Below are 24,680 nucleotides of genomic sequence, written 5' to 3'. Positions count from 1 at the left end.
ACACTGAACCGAAAATAAGGACTAATAAACAAAAAAATGAAAATAATGACTAATAAACAAACATAAAAATGTACTGGTTAAGATCAACGCATTTGGCTCATTGGGTCTGTTCGTTTGTCTGTTCCAATCTACACCAATCTGCACTTTATTTATGCAAGAACAAACCAGAGCTTAGTAGCATAAGGCACATCAATATTTGCCATAGCAATCAGTGAACGTATGAACTATACTTTGGTGCAATCTAGTATATACAAACAAACAGACCTATTGATATCCTGACGTTTGGTTATATTCGTGTTACTTCGATAATATGAAACACGTGTTAATGTTATTAGAAAAGATTCTAATTTTAGGATTGCGTACACAATCATTTGATTCTCGCCTTTTGAGTTCAGTAGGTTCAATACTTTAGTGAAGTGTTTATAGACTATTGAAAAAATTTTTGTGACAATATTTTCATTTCACGGAATTCTAAGTAAATTCTTAACATATGTTTTAATTTATATATTTTAAAATTTATATTATGTGCTTTATTTTATATTTTCATGATTATATCATAAATAATAAAATCCTAGAGTGCGCATGCGCTGTTGAAATATCGTGAGTCCTGGTGGCGTGAGGTGTGCTTCTGTGAGATTTTGAATTTTATTTCTTTGTAAATGTTGTGTGTTATGTTTGATTAGTTATTGTTACAAGTATTATATATGGTGCTGAGAATAAATGTCCAAATAAGTGTTTTTGACTTTTTTTTATTTATTATCCTTGTCACATTTTTTATAAAAGTTAGTACCAATAACAACATGTTTCATTTAACATATTGATATATATCACAGTAATGATGTATTTTATTATCTCTCATGTAATTTACAAACTTAAAAATGGGAGGTGAAAGGGCCTCATAAGTGGAATAGCCTATGGCCTCTTTTCATTTAAATCCGGCCCTGAGCGCATGCTAAAACGGCTAGAGCGACTTAGTAAAATGACCCATAAGGATGCTGAGTATGACAGGTTTTTTAGTGTTGTGATCTGGTTGGGTGAAGAAGTATCTATGGATTGTGCAATTTGTCTTCCAGATTATGAAATTGTTCTAGCAAGGGAAAATGCAGTTTTTTAAAATTACATTTAAAAGCATCCATTAAGCTTCCAGTGCAGGTGATGGAGGCAGACAGCGTGCCAGACTTTAAGAATAAATGGGATACCCATGTGGGATCCCTATGAGGGTCAAGATAAGAAAATTGGGTCATTAGGGCATAGACAGGGGATGGGTAAGCAGAGTGGGCAGACTTGATGGGCTGTAGCCCTTTTCTGCCATCATCTTCTATGTTTCTATGTTTCTATGAGTGTTCCTTCCACCGATACAGAATGCGCCCAAATTTTTCTACCAGATATAAGTGGGATTTTTTTTGTTAATTGGTGCATGCTCTTCCTTGACAAATTCTAACCCCTCTCTTTGAATTGTGTGCTTTGGTAACTACTTTTAGTATTAATTTTCAAAAATTGTTACTGGGGGGACAATATCTTGCATGTGGAGGAAGAGGGATAATCTAAAGTAGGTCATTATGCATTATGCAGTTATGGATATTGGTTTGATACAGCTTAACCATGTATCTACAGGTTGGGGGTAAGACATTGGTTGGATGTAATGTTTTTGTCCTCTGAAAAAGGCACTTTATTTTATTTATTTATTTATTTATTTATATTCCGCATATCCAACAATTCTATGCAGATTACAAATTATTCAGGTACTCAAATAATTTTTCCCTATCTGTCCCGGCAGGCTCACACTCTTATCTACGAGTGTCATTTCATAAATAAGGCGCACTATTTTTTTTTATTTACAAGTTATTTTTTATTTTTTCAAGTATTTATTTACAATCCTTTAATATAGTCTCCCTGCTTTGCAATGACCGAGACCCAGGATCTTGGAAGCTTCATTATTCCATCCAAGATAATGTTTTTGTTCAGTTGCTGAATGGCTCGGGTACCAGTGGAAAAAAAAGCTCTTCCAGAGATGCAAAAGGATGTCCATGCATAGGTTGTTTCAACTTTGGAAAAAGATCGAAGTCTGGCGGACTCGTGTCTGAACTGTAGGGAGCATGAGGTAACACCTCCCAGCCATATTTGTGTAGTTTTTCAATGACGATATTCCCTATGTGCGAGCGAGCGTTGTCATGAAGAATGAGTGGCCAAGCCAAGAGCAACTGAGGTCGGGTTTTGTGCATTCTTCTGCGCATGTTTTGCAAAAAAAATCATGATAATACACTGCTGTGACACTTCTTCCACATGGAACTTTGTCTATAATGATGATGCCTTCATGATCATAAGCAAAAATCATCATTTGTTTGACTTTTGATTGAGCTCACCAAAATTTTTTTGGCCATGGGGAAGATGGAGCTCTCCACTCATCATTGAAAAACTACACAAATACGGCTGGGAGGTGTTACCACATGCTCCCTACAGTCCAAACATGAGTCTACCAGACTTTGACCTTTTTCCAAAGTTGAAACAACCTATACGTGGACATCCTTTTGCATCTCTGGAAGAGCTTTTTTTCCGCCAGTACCCGAGCCATTCAGTAACTGAACAAAAACGGTGTCTTGGATATAATAATGAAGCTTCCAAGACTTTGGGACTCAGTCATTGCTAAGTAAGGAGACTATATTGAAGAATTGTAAATAAATACTTGGAAAAAAAACCCAAAAACATGTAAATTAAAAAAAAAAAAATGACCCTCGTAGTACAGGTAGATGATTGCACGCCTACACCAATATACTAGTCAAATTTCTTTCTTTTAGAATTTGAGCTGATTGGCATTTTTGGCTCTTACTTCTCAAACCATGTTTAAGTAGTGGTAACACTGAGTCTATTTTTTGCAGACATGATGATGGGTAGAATCTGACTCTAGAGAATCATATGGAGTTTTGCAATGTGGTATTAACTAAATTTGATAAAGTGGCTCTGCTGATGGAAATTAGGACTTCGCAGAGCAATAGGCCACATTGGTTTAATGACTGAGGTTTAAAATGTTCAGTAAAAGTATTAGAAAAGAGTTTGATGGGTCAAGGCCTAATGATGATAGAATCCTTTGGAAACCACAGGTTTATCAGCAAATTAAGAAGGATGATTTCTTTTGATTTTAGTATTTGATGGTTAAGTTTTGTTTTGTTTTTGATGATTGTGTTTTGCTTACTGATATCATGTATGTTTTATTGTGAGCCACTTAAGTTTGTAAGCACATTTATAAATATTTTAAATAATTAAAAAATAAAGAAACTGTTGAAGGATAAAAAGCTTCCATTGGCAAAACCATTCCCTTTCTGTGTATGGATTCTGACAAGTATCCTTTAGTTTACAATTTGGCTCATTCAGGTTATAAGAATAGAGAATGGGGCTTAAAATGAGGTGTTACAACCAGTAATGACCTCTATATCCTTCATTATGTGCTTCTTGTTACATCTAAATCATTAGTCTGGACAGATTTCTTGGAAGAGTTTGAGCAAACTATTCATATATACTGTGACAGGGAAAAGCCTAAAAGCAGAGAAATCCCTACGTTTCAGCCAGGTACTAAAGGGACCTGCCCTGTCACTAGAGAGAGAGAGACCCAAAGTCAGTATTAATCAGTTGAAGCCAAAGGCTGCAGAAATGTATTTCTATACCACAGGTTTATTCATTCTTGCCTGAGGAGCATGGGAGGGTAAGTCAGTCCACATCTTACACACCTCCTGCACTAGTTAGACAGAAAAGAGGGGATAGGGTGGAGAAAACGGTTCAAGCAAAACTACAGTAGAACATTCTGCGACAAGTAGGCAAGTACTCTGGGTCTCAGCCAATGAGAGCTCCTGTTTCACCTGTGAGCCTGATTAAGCAGGTGGGAAACAGAGAGAGAGAGAGAGATAGCTGCACTACATGTTGGAAACCAAAGGCAAAAGCCCTTAGCACAAGCCAGTCATGGGAGAAAGGCTGAAGGAGCTATTACTGCCATAGAACCTCTGAGTCTTAAGGAGGTCAAAGAACCTACACAGGTTAGGAGCCATATGCAAAAGTTCCAGGATGTAGAAATTATTTCTGAATCAGGAGAAAGTGAGGCAGAAGAATGTATGAATATTGGACATAGAAGAATGTATGGATATTGAAGAGAATGTTTCTGTTGGTACTGGAGATGAGCTAGAAATGTTATGGGAAACAGGGGAAGACACAAGAGAGCTGTTTAGTTAACATATTGTGAGTAATACATTTTCCTCTAAAAACTGAATTACCGTAAGTGTGGCTATGAGATTTTCTTGCCTTATACTAAATAAGGAGTGCATTGTTAAAACAGTGCAGTGCTAGTTTAAAGGAAAGAGGTAAAAGCTAAAAAGCTTAAGGAAGTATTTTCCTGTTACTTGCCATGAGGAGCTGCAGTGTGGGGGAGGGAGAATCGGTAACTCTTTCTTTCCTTTCTGCTATGCTATGTGAGTAGTGGTCAGAGAAATAACTTAAACCTCATATGAGGGGATTTGGGGAGGGATTACTATCTTATTGGGAGGATAGTCCCTTCACACTGAACCTAGAGCTAGAATTAGGGTTCAGTGAACAGCTGCTGATAACACAGCAAGTGAGGTGATAGAGCCAGAGTTACTTGTAATACTGCTGCTGTTTAATGTTGAAAAATTGTAGAAGAATTTTCAGTAGTAATAGCAAGAGGCCATTTGACTCCAAAGAGTAGAGAGGGAGCCAAAAGCCTCGCACTTCTTCAGAGAAGGGCCAAGCCCTATTGCCCAAGGGGGATGGACTGTGAAAGCCTTGGTGAAAGCAACCAAGGAAGAATTTTTATAGCCAAAAATTCAAGCAGCTACAATGTTTGGAACTGTATTTGAATGGCTATTTGTTTGAGCTTTTTGGAGTTTTAATTTTGGGAGTTACCCAGTTTGGATACAAAGCTGAAGTATTTTGGAACTGTGGTTGGAACAACGTAAGTACAGTAGAGATAAAATTTTTGTTTTGCCTTTAGTGCCCTAAAGGGATGCAATAAATAAGTGAGACAGAGTAACTTTGATTTTGGATCTGTTTATTGATTCCTCCAATTCCAATATGGCCAATCCAGAGACTGCTCGCCTGGTGCTTTGTAGAGGACTTGGCGGGTCATGTTCCTTAACCTTATCCCTGCCACAATACTTGGTTAGGTTTGCAAAGGGCACTTGTGATCATGATCCTTGCCCAGTGTATGACTTGAAAATTACAGATCAGATGGCAACTTAGTTAACAAATCTGAAAAAATGATGCTATAGTTCAGGGATAGTATCTTTTTTGAAGCAACAGTTTTCCATTCTGTCAATAATCGTAGTTTATTTTAATGCATATTAGTTACAGTGCTGATAATGTGATGCAGTTAGCTTCAGCTATACCTATTCAGATGGCAATAATTGTGTCATTTTATATGCCACTTCAGAGCTAATGTGTTATAACTACATTTGTGTTAACTGTTAAGATATAGTCCCTTCATTCTCTATCTCAGGGGTAGGGAACTCCGGTCCTCAAGAGCTGTATTCCAGTCAGGTTTTCAGGATTTCCCCAATGAATATGCATGATATCTATTTGCTTGCACTGCTTTCAATTCATATTCATTGGGGAAATCCTGAAAACCCGACTGGAATACGGCTCTCAAGGACCGGAGTTCCCTACCCCTGCTATAACTCATTCCATGTTAACTGTTAATGACACATTTAACATATCATCTAAAACATTAAGGTGTAGCATGAACAGAGCTGCACATGTAAGTGCTATGTTAGTAGCTTGCACAAATTAGTAAATAAGGCCCTAATAATTGCCCTCTCATGAAAGTACTGCAATAATGTACTTATTTGAATGAGCTTTATTTAGTACATAGCTCCATAAGAGGCTGAAGTACTAAAGCATACAAATGCATTTATTTTTAGCTGTAATGAAATATATCATAATAGTCACTTATTTTAAATCAGTTTGAGGTATAAACACATTTAAGAGCTTTCACTAAGCCTAATTCTATAAAAGGTACTAAAAATTATGTGTACGAATTTGGGCATATGCCCAATTTGTGTACAATTCGATTGGATAATGTAGGTTAGCAATAAATGTTAGATTAGGGACTTGAAGCCTTGATGCAGCAGTAAAAAACTTTATTTACTATGAAACGCTAGCTGTGTCAGATAGATAGAGGAAGTGGCATGGATAGGAACTACTGAATTGGAAGCCTGAAAAAGGAGGAAGAAGTGTGATATAAGGATCCAATCTTGGAGCTAAGTGATTGTTATATTTTTATACTGTTACCTTTCTTGACTATGTGGTGCCTGAGCAATTGAAATGACACAGAGTGACATCGAAATTTTATTTTTAAATGCAATATTTTTTTGAAGAAATGTGTGATGAACTATGGATGTATAGCACTTTTATAACGATGAGCTATGGAAACGATATTTTATAAATCACGAACATTTCTTTAGAAACTGTGAAAAAAAGAAAAATATTTTTGGGAGGGGAAGATTTTTATGCCAATGATTGGAGCAGGAGCTGTTTAAGGTTTTTACCTTTTTATAACCTAGTAAGGTGGTAGTTTCATGTCCAAAGTTGTTTTTTTTTTTTTTTTCTACCCTCATTATAAATTAGTATCACAAACCATTTTGATGTTTAAAAAAAAATAATAAATAAATATTAGTGCATGCCCATTAAAAAAAAGAAGAAAAGTAGCTATTTTAAGACTGCAGTAATAATGGCTTTAGCAATTAGGAAAACCCACATAAAGGCTCGCTAAGGCCAGTTTTTGCCACAGCTTAGTAAAAGGACCATTAATAATGGACCACTTATTCACTCCAATGTGCCAAATAGTGACTTGTGTTCCTCCCAGCATATAAATTAGTTGATACCTGGACAAGCTAAACTGGAATGTGTGAGGAAGCAGGCATGTGCCATCTATGCCCCTAACCTATAGAATTCTTTGTATTTTACCTTGGATGCAAATATGATATACAAAATAGGACCAAATCGTTGTTTGCAGAAGCTTTTAAAATTGAGGAGTTTGAGGAGAATATATGCTAGGGTAAGAGGATCAGAAGGTTAAGACAAAGAGCTAGGTTGAGTTTTACCAAAGTTGAAACTGAATGAGATTGCTTTCTGTGGTGTCATATTTTGGGATACTTGGGAAAGGGGTTGTTTGTTTTTAATTTTTGTAGAAGTGGAGATTAGACTTATTAAGCATTGCTTTGTATATGAAATTGTATTTGTTGAGATTTTATGATGTATAACTTGCCTTAGTCTCATGCACTGAAGTAGTATATTAAGGGGGTACATTAAGAAAGGTTTGGACAAATTCCTGGAGGAAATGTCATAGTCTGTTGTTAAGACATAGGGGAAGCCTCTGCTTGCCCTGGATCGGTAGCTTGGAATGTTGCTACTGTTTGGGTTTTGGCCAGATACTAGTGACCTGGTTAGCGCTCCTTGATGAATCCTCCCTAAATGTGATTCAAGAAAAAATAAATATCTCGTGGATCTTCTAATGTTTTGAAAAGATAGTACATGGCAATTAATTTGTGAAGATTAGTCTTCTAGCATTCTCTATTGAGCATAAAAGAGAAATCTTTGTGCTCAAAGTTCAATACAGTTTATTGTTCAACCTGTTGAAATACTCTCCTGGGTAAACACTACATTTGACATCTGAGTGGGTGTTCAGTAACTTATTTTGAGAAAAAGCTATTGTGTTTAGCATTCATTCTGTGCTATCAATATGTCCACTCCACAGTGTGAAACGCATGACCTCCTAACATCCTGGACAATGCAACCTTTTAACTGCCCCATGTTTGTTGCTTTATTATTCACCTCTATGCATGCTAATTTCCCTATTTCAACAAAAATAAAGACTAGACATTCAATAAGATCTGTGTATGCCATAGATACAGTGCAGCAGTCACAATATGGAGAAAGATATATTAATTCACAGGCATGTGATACTGGTGACACACATAGCATTTGGGTTTAGAATTTAGAATTAATCTTCTTTTTAAATTCAAGCACAAGGCAAGTTACATGTTGATAGAGTACCGTATTTTCACGCATATAACGCGCGCGTTATACGTGTTTTTACAAACCGTGCATACCCTTGCGCGGTATACGCGTGAGCGCGTTGTACAAATTTTTTTTTATATAGTTCCCCCCCCGACGTCCGATTCACCCCCCCCCCCCCCCCGCAGGACCGCTCGCACGCACCCGCACCCCCACCCCGAAGGACTGCCGACTCCCCGACACGATCGGGGCAAGAGGGCTTGAGCTCGCGCAGCGGCCCTTGGTCAAAGACCAACACCCTAAGTGAAACTAGCTCTACCTGCGTACATTCTGGTTCAGTAGGAACTTGTCTAACTTTGTCTTGAATCCCTGGAGGGTGTTTTCCCCTATGACAAAAACACCTTCCAGGGATTGTAGTATTCTGCTTCCTATTTAGCAGGGATACATTTTCATTACCTTTCATCTTTCTATAGCAGCATTATAAATGGAGGGGAGAGTGTGGTGCAGTGGTTAAAATCTACAGCCTCAGTACTTTGAGGTTGTGGGTTCAAACCCATGCTGCTCCTTGTGTCTATAAGAACTCTATAAGAACATAAGAATAGCCTTACTGGGTTAGACCAATGGTCCGTTCTCACGGTGGCCAAACCAGGTCACTAGTAACTGGCCAAAACCCAAGGAGTAGCAATATTCCATGCTACCGATCCAGGGCAAACAGTGGCTTCCCCCATGTCTTTCTCAATTACAGACTATGGTCTTTTCCTCCAGGAACTTGTCCAAACCTTTCTTAAAACCAGCTAAACTATCCGCTCTTACCACAACCTCTGGCAATGTATTCCAGAGCTTAACTATCTCTGAGTGGAAAAAAAAATTCATCCTATTGTTTTTAAAAGTATTTCCCTGAAACTTTGAGTGTCCCCTAGTCTGTATATACAACAGCACTTGAAATTCTGATAGTGATAATGTATATGAAAAAACATTATGGAGGCATTTAAAATAAATATAAATACTGATTTACAAAGGATAAAAAAACATACATATAATGAAAGAATAACTAATTGTATTGTAAACTGAAAGCAGACATGGTGTCAAATTTTAGATAGCCAATGGAGAGGGATATTTATACAGGCTGGAATGTGGTGAATTCCACAATATTTAACTGGGCAGTATCACTGAATCAAAAGCTGAGCAGGAGAGAGAACGTTCTGGAGGCAGAGACAGAGAGAGCCATTATGGAGGTGCTGTCAGTATTCAGAGCCTATGCCTAACTGAGCATGTAGGATTACATAAATACTCATAATAGTCCTAACTTTGTTCTGTTACATCTGCAGGTGCTGGCACTGAAGACTGGCCAGGACCCACATAAATACCTGGTAGCAGCCTGAATTTATTACTTTTTTTCCCACTGCACCAACAAGATATGATCCCCCACCCTCCAAGATCCCTCCCATCAACTCCAAAAACGATTGCTGACTTTACAATAACTCTATGTGCAAGATAACTTGCCTGTGCAGTAAGCAAACTTTAACATTTTGGTTCAAGAAATAAAGAATTCTTGTTTAAATTCCATACATGGTCCAGCTTTCTGTAACGGCTCAGTACTCCATTTTGCTCTTGCTATCACAGTGAGCTACCATTAAGATGGGTTATTTTACTGTTAATTTGGGTTATTAATAACTAGGTTTTATTGCATAAAATTGGACCTGTGCTAAAATAATCCATTTTAACGGTAATCTGCATTGAAAATGTCACCCTATTTTTTTTTGTTTCTTTGTTTCTTTGTTTTGCACTATGTTGTTAGTTGATCTTTTAACCACATTTAGGTAAGAATTTGACCTTTACCTACAATTTTTCAATAAACTTGCAGTTTGTCAACACATAAAGACCAATTTTGCATAGAACATTGAGGCAGGAATTGGGACTATAACCGTTTTTCTATGACTTGCTGCTTGGTGAGATGTTGAAGGAGATTTCCTGGGATAGGTAATGTCGGGGAGCTGATGGTAGGGGTGTTAGAGGGTGGGGCAGGGATGGATAGGACAGGACGGGGCGGGCCTGGAAGGCGGAAAATCTCGTAATCTTATATATTCTCTCACAGCCATTTTGATAACTTCCCCCTAAACAGGACAGATTAGATAGGCCTTTTATTAAGTGGGGATTGTATGATTTATAGTACCGTGTTTCCCCCAAAATAAGACGGTATCATATTAATTTTGGGTCAAAAAAATGCATTAGGGCTTATTTTCGGAGGATTTTATTTTATTTTTTTTCATTTCATGTACAACAATCATCTCTCCCTTCCTCTCCTCCACCCCAATTCTTCCTCTTTCCTTTCTCCCTCCCTCATGTGCAGCATCTTTCCTCCCCTCTCACCCATCCTCTTGTGCAGGATCTTTCTATCCCTCCCTCCCATCCCCTGTGCAGCAGAATCCCACCGACCCTCCCACCGTGAGACTGACATACCTCTGCTCCTAGACCTCCAAAAATAGCAGCTGTGGCAGCGCTCTGAACAGGCTGTTTCATGGCCTTCCCACTGGGGCCTTCCCAACCTGGGCCTTCCCTCTGCTGCATCACTGCTGCTTTAGGAGGCGTCGGAGCAGAGGCATGTCAGATCTCACTGGGGTGGGGGTGGCTGAATCGAGTTTGGAGAATCGGGAGCAGTGTCGTGGACATTCGGGGGTGGGGGGCTTCGGGGGTCAATCTTAACTAGGGATTATTTTATGGGTAGGGTTTTTCTTTTCAAAAAATTGTTACATAATTAATTTTATTTGAATAAACTATTGCAACCTCTTATTGGGTTGCCCACACTTTTTGGGCTTGCGAGCTACTTTTAAAATGACCAAGTCAAAATGATCTATGAACAATAAAATAAAAAATACCAAACAAACACAAAGCACACTGAAAGGCAGAGAAAATGTTAATTTATCATTCATATTCCCTTTTTTTTTTTTTCAAAGAGGTCAAGACAGATGGCTATGCAATGTCACCTCAGTCACCTCAGTAACATCCATACAAAAATAGACAAATATACCCCCTCCCTTTTTACTAAACCACAATAGCAGTTTTTAGCACAGGGAGCTGCGCTGAATGCCCTGCGCTGCTCTCAACGCTCATAGGCTCCCTGCGCTAAAGGGAGCCATAGTGCAAAATATAGACAGCAGATATAAATTCTCAAAACGGACACAATTTGATCATTAAACTGAAAATAAAATCATTTTTCCTACCTTTTGTTTGGTGATTTCAGGAGTCTCTTGCACTTTCTTCTTCTGACTGTGCATCCAATATTTCTTCCCTTCTTTCAGCCTCCTGTATGCTTCCTCTCCTCCAGACCTCATTCTCTCCCCCAAACTTTTTCTTCTATCTCCCATCCCCCATTTTTCTTTCTGTCTCCCTGCCTCCCTTTCTTTCTTTCTTTAACTCTCTCTCTCCATGCACCCTTTCTTTTTGTCTCCCTGTTCCCCTTCTTTCTTTGTCTCCCTGCCCCCCTTCTTTCTGTCTCCCTGCCTGCCTCCTTTCTTTCTCCCTGCCCTCCCCCAAGCCACAAGGTTTGCCACCGCCATCGGGGAACAGGCCCCCCAAGCTGCCGCTGCCCCAAGCTCTCCCTGCAGAAGCATCGCACTCACCAGCATTCCGCTCCCTGACATCAATTCTGACATCGGAAAGGAAGTTCCGGGCCAGCCAGGCAGCGATTGGCAGGCCCAGAACTTCCTCTCTGATGTCAGAATTGACATTGGGGAGTGGAATACTGGTCAGCGCAATGCTACTGCAGGGAGAGCTTGGGGCGGCAGTGGGGGACATCGGGGAGAGGAAGGCTGATCGGCCCGGTAGATCAGGACGGCAACACGAGTCTATCACGGAGCCCGGGATGGGCTCCATGATCAACTTGCATTGCCATCCCAATCTACCGGTCGATCGCGATCAACGTATTGGGCAACCCTGGTGAAACCGAGTTGAGCCTTTATTGACTGGAGGATGATCCAGTATATAAACTGAAAGATTGGAATGGAGGGCTTATATTAGGAGCATCTTTAAAAATCATGCTAGAGCTTATTTTGGAGATAGGTTTTATTTTCAGGGATTTGGCAAAGGCCTGCATGTTTCCCCCTTCTTTCTAGTGTCCTGCGGCTTCCCCCCACCCCCTAGTCTCCCAGTCTCACCTTTTAAAGCTAATCACAATAGCCTGCAGAGGTTCGCCACTAGGTAAAATTATTTTATTTTATTTTCACATATATACAAGTTGCCAAATTGAAAAGTATGTATATAAGTATGTGTGTGTATATATGTGTGTATATGTGTGTGTGTGTATATATATATATATATATATAATGTATATATATATATATATATATATATATTTCCCTGAAAATAAAACCTATCTCCAAAATAAGCCCTAGAATGATTTTTAAAGATGCTCCTAATATAAGCCCTCCATTCCAATCTTTCAGTTTATATACTGGATCATCCTCCAGTCAATAAAGGCTCAACTCGGTTTCACCAGGGTTGCCCAATACGTTGATCGCGATCGACCGGTAGATTGGGATGGCAATGCAAGTAGATCACGGAGCCCATCCCGGGCTCCATGATAGACTCGTGTTGCCGTCCTGATCTACCGGGCCGATCAGCCTTCCTCTCCCCAATGTCCCCCACTGCCGCCTCAAGCTCTCCCTGCAGTAGCATTGCGCTGACCAGTATTCCGCTCCCCCAATGTCAATATATATACCTGCATATATATTTTTTTGTATCGGTGATGATCTTCAAAAATATGTAGACTATTTTTTGGCACAAGGAATAGCCCAAACATTTAAAACTGTGGTAATGATGTTATTAGCTACTTCTGCAGATGCAGAGAAGAGTATGATGGGCCTTTCATTAAATTGAGTTTATGTGGTTTATAGTAGTTGTAAATTCTGACATTTTAAATTTGGCAGCTTGTATGTGTATGACCCATGAAAAATATATGAACCATGTAGAGTGACAAGGAATGCCCAAACATTGAAAACCATAGTAATGAGGTTATTAGCTATTCAGTGCAGATGCAAAGTAGTGTGAAGAAGACTGAAAAACAGAGCACAATGTCAGGCCTGTACTATCAAGTGTGAGGAGTAGCATTTATGGAGGTGTAATGCCTATTTCTTCTCTATGTAGCCAGCATACACGATTCACAATTTTTTTCTGGCCTCCATGAGGAGCATGAGTTTAAAAAAAAGACAACTGAGGCAGAAGCCTGCTTTGAGAGCTGGATCATTGAAAGTTTGTGGTTTATGCTAAGGAGACTAAAGCTATGCACAGGTCTGAGCAGAAGAAAATTGCATTGGCATACATCTATGCGTGTGCTGGAATGATATTATTTGCACAGCTCTAGCTATTATCGCAGACCTGTGTAAGTATGTCTATGTGCTCTTTCAGGTTAGTACAAAAATTCAAAAATTTCACTCCAAAACAAAAGCAAGCCAAGAAAGCTAGCTTATTACTTAAGCAAAAGAAAAGCCTCAGACAAACGGAGAGGTGTACCCACACTCTTCCACCAAGCATCATAGGCAAAAAACTTCCACACAAGTTTAAAGTTAGCAGGTGGGAGCAAAAAAATAGCCGAGAATGATTAATGGTAAAAACCACTGAACACAAACAGGCCAGGCCGATGATCGTTTCGTGGCCGGTAACCACTGCTTCAGGGCCTTAGCGCCAAATCCAGGCTATCCTAACTGCTGCTTTCAACCAGCTCTTTCAGGTTAGTGCACAATTTGTGCAGGACCTACTTATGTACAATTTGGTTACTGCATTGGTGAACAAAAATGTGACATCACACTTGCCTTAGGAAATTGCACTAAGCTGGCAACTCGCGACTCTAATGTAAACGTAGGGCTCCTTTTACAAAGTTGCGCTAGCGGTTTTTACAATGCCAGGTTCGCTAGACGCTAACACCTCTATAGAGCTTGCATTGGTATTTTTCGTTTAGTGCGGGGTTTGTGCACGCTAATCTTCAGCACGCACTAAAATCACTAGCGCACCTTAGTAAAAGGAGACCTTAGTGTGCTGACTAAGGGCTCTTACGAAGCCATGTTAGCGGCTTTATCGCACGCACATTTTTAGCGCGCGCCAACCCCTACGCTAGCCGAAAAACTACCGCCTGTTCAAGAGGAGGTGGTAGCGGCTAGCACAGCCGGCAAATTAGCGCACGCTATTACAAGTGATAAACCGCTAACGCGGCTTCGTAAAAGGAGCCCTAAATCTCACTAAACAGCTACAGCTTACTGTACAGCAGTGTATCTCAAACTTTGTGCCTCCTGAGATTCCAAGTGTGCCATGGCACACTGATGAGGAAGAGAGGTGCCTGCCAGCTGACTTCCCTATGCGGTACAGCGCCAGTGCTGCCCGATTCACCGAAGGCCTGCATGTTTCCCCCTTCTCTCTAGTGTCCTGCGGCTATCCCCCACCCCCTAGTCTCCCAGTCTCACCTTTTAAAGCTAATCACAATACCCTGCAGAGGTTCGCCACTAGGTAAAATTGTTTTATTTTCAATATAGTGATTGAAATGAGTCAGTTTTGAGAATTTATATCTGCTGTGTATATTATATGTATAGGAAAAATGAATGGAAAAATTGCATTACAATTAGTAAAGAGGATGGGATCTGGGGCAGAGCTTGGGTGGGCCTAGGGAGGTTTGTGGTTGGGGTACTCAGTTGATATTTGTTAGACTTAGGGGGTACTTAGCTTGAAGTAGTTGAGAAACATTGATGTAGGCAATCAGCTGGCACCAGTGCTTCTCTCTGGCCCTCTTCCCTGCTGGCACCCCCTACTGGCATCTCAGGGCCCATCACATGAGCAGATATTGCCATGACGATGTCATCGCGGCAACGTCCGCGTATTTCTGGGTGCCTCAAGCCATGGCCACTGCCTTTAGTGTGCCCCGGCTTGAGAAAGTTTGAGAGACACTGCTGTACAGTCTTTACTATGGATTTTCTCAGGTTTTTGTGCTGACAGCAAGGACTCCTCTGAGTTATATTGACAACTGTAAGAGGCTCCTAATCAGCCAACCCTTACTTCTGTAATCTTAGTGTTACCAGCCAGACTCTATTTTTTGAGCAGCTTTCTTTAATAACATGAAATAAAGAATAAATAAAGAATAAACACTCCCAAGTGATGACTTCAAAGCAATTCAACTCTGTCACAGAATCTTCTCACTCTACCAGCCCCTCCTATTCAAAAGGAGCTGGGGGGTGTGGGGGTCCACACCTTGTGGAAATAGCACTGTTCTCCAGACTTAGATATAAAACTAAGCTTTGTTAGATTGTTAGAAATAAAGGGTAATAATACTAAACTCAGGTTCTCATACAGCCATGCGATCGGACAAAATATGACAACTGTTCTCTCTCAGACTGAACAAGAAGGGTGGGCTTAAGCTCTGTGGTTGCAGCCTAGCTCTCTGGGAGAAGCCAAACCCTCTGGGAATTTAAGTCCATAGATCACACCTTACCTATACATTTTAACTTAAACGTGTTCCTATATAAGAAACTGAGCAAATGTCCACATAAAATGAGGGCAGAACACTTAATCAGTTCCTTAGTTTGTTAAAAAATCTTGAGGGACACCAAGAAGGTATTAGGGTGGAGGTAGTGCTACCTGCATATAGGAAGTTTTCGGCCTACCCCTCAGTCTCCAACAAGTAGCCCTGCTGGCCCTGTGGATCGATATGTTTAACACAGGCAACAGTCTGGGACACTTGGAAGCTGTGTAGGAGACAGGAGGACCATTGGAATCTCTTAGCTCTGTCATACTCAGTCCCGATCAGCAATTTCCCCCTAAGCAGCTAGCTGTGCCATCAAGTCTCACAGGCACTGAGAAAATGCCTATAGCTGGTGTTGGCATTTCTTCAGACTGAGATGTGGTGATTGGATCATATTGTGTTTCAGTAATGAAGCTACAGTCAACAGTTAGGAGTGCTGCACTAATTATGGAGGAAGAGTAGGAGGCACCCAGGGCGGTGGTACCCCCATGTGCCCTCCAACTCCCCATATCACACTTGCACCATCCTTTCCCCCGTACCTCTTTAAATCTTCACCAGCACGAGCAGCTTCTCCGGCCTGCTGCTCGTGCTGGCATTGGCTTTCCCTCTGATGCCTCTTCCTGGCCCTATGACCAGGAAATGATTTCAGAAAGGAGCCAGGCCAGCATGAGCAGCAGGTCAGAGAAATTGCTCGTGCTGGTGAAGATTTAAAGAGGTATGGGGGAAAGGGAGGGCATGAGTGTGGCAGGGAGGGCAGAGAGGTGCCAGTGCCCCCACCATTTACATCAGGGTGGTTGCCCGCCCTACTATGCCATTATAATCAAGATTATCTAAATCAGTGTTTCTCAACACACGATACGCGTACGCCTTCCTCCAGTGGCATGCCCCCATCCCCCGAAAAGCCTTCACGTCCATGTGCTCGGGAAGGTCCTGTTGGCTCCAATTTGCGTCAGAGGGGCGATACCAACAGGGCCTCATGAGCGATATAGACTTGAAAGCTCTGTGTTAGTTAAGCTAGCACCAGTGCTGGGCCTTGTATAGACTCCGGAGTCCCTGACAGGCAGCAGGAGGGCTCTTCATTGCTGGAGATAGCTTGGTGTTGCACGGACTGTGGGGCTGACCCAGAAGGCGGAAGAGGAGAGGAAGCTTGCAGCAGGCAGAAAGAAAGAAATGTTGGATGCACAGTCAGAAGGAAGTTCAACCAGAGACTAATAAAATCACCAGACAACAAAGATAGGGAAAATGATTTTATTTTCAATTTATTGATCGAAATGAATCAGTTTTGAGAATTAACATCTACTGTCTATATTTTGTACTATATTTGTCTATTTTTTTTGTAGCTGAGGTGACATTGCATATTTTAAAGTCATCTGCCTTGATCTCTTTGGAAAAAAAACCAAAACTGTAAATGATGATATAACATTTTCTCTGCGTACAGTGTGCTTTGTGTTTTTTTTAATTTTGTGGTTACCATTATGTATTGTTAATAAGATTATATTATGAAACATAGAAACGTAGAATATGACGGCAGAAAAGGGCCACCGGCCCAACAAGTCTGCCCACTTTAAGGGACCCCCCCCCCCACCAAGCACTTCCTCAAAGGGAACCCACATGCTTATCCCATTTTTTTCTTAAAATCGAGCACGTTGCTTGCCTCAATTACCTGAAGTGGAAGATCATTCCAACGATCAACCATCCTTTCGGTGAAGAAATACTTCCTAATGTTGCTATGAAATCTCCAACCCCTGAGTTTCAACAGATGCCCTCTTGTTGTCGTAGGTCCTGTAAGGAAAAAGATATCTTCTTCTACCTCAATACGGCCAGTAACATATTTGAACGTCTCTATCATATCTCCCCTCTCTGCGTTCCTCGAGAGAGTATAGCTGCAACTTACCTAGACATTCCTCATATGGGAGATCCTCGAGTCCTGAGACCATCCTGGTGGCCATTCGCTGAACCGACTCCACTCTCAGCACATCCTTTTCATAATGTGGCCTCCAAAATTGAACACAATATTCCAGATGAGGTCTCACCATGGACCTGTTCAATGGCATTACAACTTCGGTCTTCCAGCTGACAAAACTTCTTCGGATGCATCCCAGCATTTGCCTAGCTTTGGATGAAGCTTTTTCTACTTGATTGGCAGTCTTCATATCTTCACTAATGATTACTCCTAGGTCCCGTTCTGCAGCAGTTCTTGTTAAGGTCTCACCATTCAGAATGTAAGTGCTGCATGGATTTCTGCTGCTAAGGTGCATAACTTTACATTTTTTGGCATTAAAACTCAGTTGCCAAGTTGCGGACCATTATTCAGGTAAGAGTAGGTCATGCGTCATACTGTTGGGCATTGTGCTTTTGCCCACTACGTTGCACAGTTTAGCGTCGTCGGCAAATAATGCAATTTTACCTCAAAGTCCGTGAGGTAGGTCCTGTACAAAGATATTAAATAGGATGGAACCCAAGACCGAGCCCTGCGGCACTCCACTGATCACTTCTGACGTTTTGGAGGGAGTACCATTTACCCCATCCTCTGAAGTCTGCTACTGAGCCAGTCTTTAATCCATGCCGTCATTGTTTCCCCTAATCCCAACGAACTCATCTTGTTCAATAACCTACGGTGTGGGACACTGTCAAAAGCCTTATGAAAAATTACAATTACTACTATTATGGGGAAGGGTCAGGGGGTGGACCTTGGGTAGGTCTAGGGCGGAGCTTGGGTGGGGTTACTTGGTTGATATTTGTTAGACAGGGGGTACTTGGCTTGAAGAAGTTGAGAAACACTGATCTAAATTGTTTACAATCAGATACTCAACCATTTTCCCTATCTGTCCTGGTGAGCTCACAGTCTATCTAACGTACCTGAAGCAATGGAGGATTGAGTGATTTGCCCAACATCACAATGAGCAGTGTGAGTTTGAACCCATAACCTCAGGGTGCTGAGGCTGTTCTTCTAGCCACTAGGCCACTCCTTCCTCTTGCTAGAGCTAGCAGCTGCTGAAGGAGTAGTTTTGACTGGATTAGAGTGAATTCATTTTCACATGGGCTCTTCAGGTTAATGTGCTTTGGCTTTTTTTTTCCATACCATCAAATTAGGATGTTTCTGAATGTAATGAAAACCATTTAGTGATATCTTACTTAGAGAATGTTTGTTGTTAATCTGGTGTGTTACAATTCAGTGCACTTTACTTACTAAAATTTTCATGTAAATATATTGTAAAATACAGAGCTGTTAAATATATATTTTTTTGTTCAATTTCGCTATATTCTTTTGTGGCTGCTAAGCTGTTGAAGGCCTCATCTGGCCTCACTTCATCTGGAAGTGGTTTTGAAAACACATTCTGTATAGGACACCCGGACCCAGCAGCTGCCTAAGTGGCTTTTGAGAATCGCATACAGGCGTCCTATATAGAATCGCATCTATCCTAACAGACAGATGTCTAGCCCAGTCTAACCACCCTGATTCTCTTTCTGGCTTCCATGTCACAGATGCTATTTAGTGAATTATGTTGCCTCTAAGCTGCTCATAGCAAGAGAATCTCCCTGCCGCGATCAGCTGAGCAGTAGTGTCAGGGAACCCCCCCCAACATCCCTGGCAGGAGGGATGCCCTCTCCCTCTTTCCGGCACTCCCTCCACCCCACAACATCCCCGGAAGAGGCCTTAGGGAGCTGGCCAGTCAGAGTCTTAGGCCACTCCCAATGCATACCAGAATGCAATGGGAAGGAGGTCTAAGACTCCGGTTGGTCTAAGTGCCTAAATCCCCTCCTATGGGAGGGGACTTAGGTGCCTGGACTAATCAGGGCCTTAGGTCCCTCACTGGTGCATCCCAGGATGCACCGAAAAGGGGAAGGCCTGCCATCCTAAGAGGTAGGCCTGATGGCTGGAGGGAGTAGGCATCCCTCTGGCCGGCCTTCCTGTTAAAGGTATGAGGAGGGGGTCTGGGTGGGCTTTGAGGGATGGGGGTTCGGAGAGGGTGCCAGGAGGAGGGAGTGGGCATTCCTTCTGCTGGAAATGTTGGGGATGTGCTGGCATAAGGGAGTGGGCATCCCTCCTATCAGAGATGTTGTGGGGGAGGGGTGTGCTAGCAGGAGGAAGTGGGCATCCCTCTGTTTGGGCATCCCTCCTTTTGGTGGTTACCGGCAGGAGGAAGTGGGCATCCCTCCTGCCTGGAAAAGTTTTGTGTGGGGTGTGCCAGAAGGAGGGAGTGGAGGGAGGGAATTGTTTAGAGGTTTGCAGCAGGAGAGATTGGGCATCCCTCCTGCCAAGGATTGCTTCATGTTATGCGGCAGGAGGGATTGGGCATCTCTCCTGTTGCGGACAGTATGTGGGGAGGGGGGGGGAGATGCCTAGGGCCACTTCCAGGGGAAACCATGCCTGCGCCCAGCCTTGTTCAAGCTTAAGTGTCCCTAGGAGCCTCCCTGCACCCGTGACTGATGCCTACAGTATAGGTGGCCTGCCTCGGGTTGGTTTTTAAAAAAATGTTTTATTTTTTTAGAAAACCTGCGTCCCAATTGGCTAGTTATACAGTGGTAGGATGCCTACTGCCACATACAATCAGGACGCCATTTATAGAATATGGCCCAGAAAGTGTTTATGAGATAAATTTATCTATGAAAAAGTTCTCTAAGAATTTCCTGATAATAATCTAAACTTGGCTCTTTTCAATATGGTGGACTTTAGTGATGCAAAGTGGTTATTTTTTTGTGTTTATTCTTATATTTATTTGCTTATTGCATCACTTGAATATGTTTTGTTTAAACCTATAAAATTATAAACTTTTCTCTGTGAGGAAACCTGCTGGAAACACACCGGTAGCTAACATAGAAGGTTTCACAGTTTCTGCACATTAATTCTGGCAATTACAATACAGTAACTGCAAGACCTTTGTGCAGCTAAGTAAATAGAGCCTTTGAAGTTATGTAAACTAAACTAAAACTTAGGACGCCTTTTACTAAGGTGCGCTAGCATTTTTAGTTCGCGCAAAAGATTAGCGCACACAAACCACGTGCTAAACGAAAAATACTAACGCAAGCTATATGGAGGCATTAGCATTTAGCGCACGCAGCATTGTAGTGTGCGCTAAAACCGCTAGCACACCTTAGTAAAAGGAGCCCTTAGCTTTGTATACCGGGTCATCAACCAAAGGAAGCTTGACACGGTTAACAATAATTAATTAAAAGTATACCAAAATTGCAAGAGAATTAATTTTTTAAATATTTTGCAAATATGAAAGTTTTTGAAGGTTAAAGGAAGTTCATTCCATAGTTGAGAAAATTTAAAAACCAAAGAAAGACTAAAATATTTGATTCCTATGATTCCTTTCCTAGAAGGGAGGGAAAGCTTAAATTGTTGGGTACCTCTCGCATAGGAAAATCTGTAAACATTTCATGATAGAGGAACAAAAGGAGCAAAAATACCATATAAAATCTTTAAAATAATACATACACGTTTAAATTGAATTCTAAGATGAACCGGGAGCCAGTGGAGGCTCAAAAAGAAAGGAGTCATGTGGTCGAACTTGCTCTTTCCATAGATCAACTTCGCAGCGGTATTCTGAATCAATTTCAACCTTTGAAGGCAGATCTTTGTGATGCTAAGATAGATAGCATTACAGTAATCTAGCTGATTGGACCAAAACAGAAAAAATGGCGTTGATGGAAATAAGATCTAACCTTTCTCAACATTCGTAAACTAAAAAAAACATTTTTTGACCAGAGTTTATTTGATCCTCAACAGCCCATACACGAATGCATCTACGCTAGCATTTTATAATAATATCAGCACAATTAGAATGGATGGCTGCAAGGAAATTTGTTAGTGCAACAAATCTAGTATGGCTACTAGGATAAAATTGATTCAGAGGGCATAGTAATGTTTCTTGGATTGTTTATACAGGCAAAAATGTCTTAATGTATTTAGTACATTCAGAAAGATTCAATATAATTGTGAGAAATGATTTAATTATCCAAGGCTAACTACAGTGTATCTCTTATTATAGGGTTAATTAACATGCCACCAGATTTACATATGGGTTAATTTATCTTAATGGTTTCCTCCAGTCATAACATTGCACAATTAATCTTCTGCTTAAAGTTACAATTTAAAATATAGCTAGTTTATTAGTGAATATAGTAGAATTTAGAGCAAGATATGAACACATGGAGGTCATTTCAGAAGCATATGCATGTGAGGAAAGTGCTATTTTATTATAGACACGATTAATAGAGCCAAGAGACCTATACCATCGGTACACTTATTAAATCAGATGTCTAACCTCCGTGTCAGGGGATCACCAAAAAAGCACACTTTTTTCACAAACCGACCTCGGAGTCCAAAGGATATCACTCACAGAGCCAAAAGGCTACAGAAGGTGTTAGCCTGATCTTATCATTGGTCCACTCCGGGAAAGCCGAGACGGAGGGAATAAAACTCCGTTTAAGAGGGAGATAAGGTGCTTCTCCTGACGCAGTAGTTCAAGCGAAACAAGGATTCTGTTGTTGAGAAATATTTGTCCTAGTTCTGGGTGTTTGCAGGAAGTTTCTGTCTCAATTTGGATTACAATCGTCGGCTGAATCGTTCATTTGGAAAGGACTGCACCATACAACAATGCTGAAGCTAAGTCTGAATTTCCTTTCCTTATTGAATACTGGATATTTATGCTACACCCTGGAACATAAAACTTACCTCTTTAATTGTCAATTTGAATTTCCTTTGTGTTGAGTAATCCCCTTTTGTCATTGGTAAGCACTTAATTTTACTCTCTGTCTCAGTTTTCCCGGAGTGGACCAATGATAAGATCAGGTTAACTCCTTCTGTAGCCTTTTGGCTTTGTGAGTAATATTCTTTGGACTCTGAGGTCCATTTGTGAAAAAAGTGTGCTTTATTGGTGATCCTCTGACACGGAGGTAGGACATCTGATTTAATAAGTGTACTGAGAAGAAGGTGCTATTTACATGTGAAGATCCCAGGTAATCATAAAACAGTTCTTTACTATGGGTAAAACAATGGGATGATGAAATTTCAAGGAGGAATAACATGATTGGCAGATAGAAAACAAAGAGTGGGCGTAAATGAACAATACTCGGACTGGAAAAGCGTCACCAGTGGAGTGCCGCAGGGTTCGGTGCTTGGGCCTGTGCTCTTCAACATATTTATAAACAACCTGGAAATTGGAACTAGGAGAGAGGTGATTAAATTTGCAGATGATACAAAATTATTCAGAGTAATGAAGACGCAGGACGATTGCAAAGACCTGCAACAGGACATAAACACGCTCGAGAAATGGGCCGCAACATGGCAAATGAAGTTTAACGTGGACAAGTGTAAGGTGATGCATGTTGGTAACAAAAATCTTGTACATGAATACAGGATGTCTAGTGCAGTACTTGGAGAGACACCCCAGGAATGAGACTTGAGAGTACTGGTCGACAAGTCGATGAAGCTGTCCGCGCATTGTGTGGTGGCAGCAAAAAGGACAAACAGAATGCTTGGAATGATTAAGAAGGGGATCACGAACAGATCAGAGAAGGTTATCATGCCGCTGTACCGGGCCATAGTATGCCCTCATTTGGAATACTGCGTCCAGCACTGGTCGCCGTACTTGAAGAAGGACACAGTACTACTCGAAAGGGTCCAGCAAAGAGCGACTAAAATGGTTAAGGGGCTGGAGGAGTTGTTGTACAGTGAGAGATTAGAGAAACTGGGCCTCTTCTCCCTTGAAAAGAGGAGACTGAAAGGGGACATGATTGAAACGTTCAAGATAATGAAGGGAGTAGAATACTAGATAAAGACAGGTTGTTCACCCTCTCCAAGGTAGGGAGAACAAGAGGGCACTCTCTAAAGTCAAAAGGGGATAGATTCCGTACAAATGTAAGAAAGTTCTTTTTCACCCATAGAGTGGTAGAAAACTGGAACGCTCTTCCGGAGGCTGTCGTAGGGGAAAACACCCTCCATGGATTTAAGACAAAGTTAGACAAGTTCCTGCTGAACTGGAACGTACACAGGTAGGGCTGGTCTCGGTTAGGGTGCTGGTCTTTGACCTAGGAGCCACCATGGGAGCGGACTGCTGGGCACGATGGGCCACTGGTCTGACCCAGCCGTGGCAATTCTTATGTTCTTATGGGTGTGGTTTGAATGGTCTGGAAATTTAGATGAGTATTCCCCATCTTAAAGTAGTGAAATTATAGTTGACAGGATATTATATTAAAAGATAATTACCATATTGTTGGATTAGCTTGGCTACATGTGCTGTCCAATTTTAAAGTTTGTAAAATTTAAATACATAAATATTTTATTCCTATTTTATACAGGCAACATTTCTACTTGTGTTTAGAAAAGAACCTACCAGATTAATCCCCTTGTAATGCAGGAAAGCTAGTGTACATAGGAAATTCATCTGGGAAATCCTGTAACTTGCTGTCAAACTCTATGTCTTCTTGTACTTACACATTATACTAAAGTGCATTAAGCACTTAGGGGTAAATTCTATTTAAGCCAACAAAAGTCAGGTGTCAAAATAAGGATGCTAAACTAGTATTCTATAATGGTACAGCGTACCAGCCTAAGTCCAATGCATCGAACTTTAGATGCAATCAGTGATGTCAAATGTATGGCATTTAAATGTGGCAGTTGGGTAGGTAAATGCAGCTTTTCTATAATGTGTATGCTAGAATAATCAGAGCACCCTTCTAACTTTTGTCCCTCCCATGTTAACGCCCCCTTTGCATTTCCACCCAAGAGAAGTTAGGCTTGCTGTTTATACAGTAGAATAGGGGTGTAAATCTGCTGCATGTACAACAGCACACGAGTAGTGCTTGTTAATGCCAATTATTGATAGGTATTGCCAGTTGACTGCTAATTTCATTGATTATGTTGTGTGCATAACTATCGTCATCCAATTATATGCCAAATTTGGGCACCATTCATATAATTTTGGGATTAATGTGTGGTTAAAATGGAGAGATATGTCATGCAGTAGTCTAAAGGGTAAGGCATGAGCAGTGTGTAGATGTTATCCAGGTAGCACACTGCATTTACTGTGTGCTATCTGGCTGCCACAGTCTGACCACTTTTTGATTTCCTTTTCCTTAACTGTCCCCACAAGGCTCTTTACTCTCCTTTGAGGTTTCTGCTTCTTCCCCTTTTCACAGCAAACCCTGCTGAACGTCC

General features: G+C 41.0%; 2 protein-coding genes across 11 annotated transcripts in view; one reads left to right on the top strand and one right to left on the bottom strand.

Moving 5' to 3' along the window:
* CTNNA3 (catenin alpha 3) overlaps nucleotides 1-24,680 on the bottom strand; it is a 1,751,094-nt gene that overhangs the window by 885,720 nt on the left and 840,694 nt on the right. The gene's annotated exons all lie outside the window — the stretch shown is intronic.
* Nucleotides 1-24,680, top strand: part of LRRTM3 (leucine rich repeat transmembrane neuronal 3) — a 307,499-nt gene that overhangs the window by 23,735 nt on the left and 259,084 nt on the right. Inside the window, exon 3 of one of the 6 annotated variants that reach the window (XR_004539092.1) lies at nucleotides 9,342-9,523. The exons of the other annotated variants lie outside the window; for them this stretch is intronic. The gene's annotated coding sequence lies outside the window, so the exon portion shown is untranslated. The remainder of the gene's footprint in view (nucleotides 1-9,341; nucleotides 9,524-24,680) is intronic. 6 annotated transcript variants of the gene reach the window in all.

Source organism: Geotrypetes seraphini, chromosome 4 (assembly GCF_902459505.1).
Source record: "Geotrypetes seraphini chromosome 4, aGeoSer1.1, whole genome shotgun sequence".
NCBI classification, from domain to species: domain Eukaryota; kingdom Metazoa; phylum Chordata; class Amphibia; order Gymnophiona; family Dermophiidae; genus Geotrypetes; species Geotrypetes seraphini.
The sequence above is the reverse complement of the archived record's forward strand: the minus strand, read 5'-3'. Positions and strand labels throughout refer to the sequence as shown.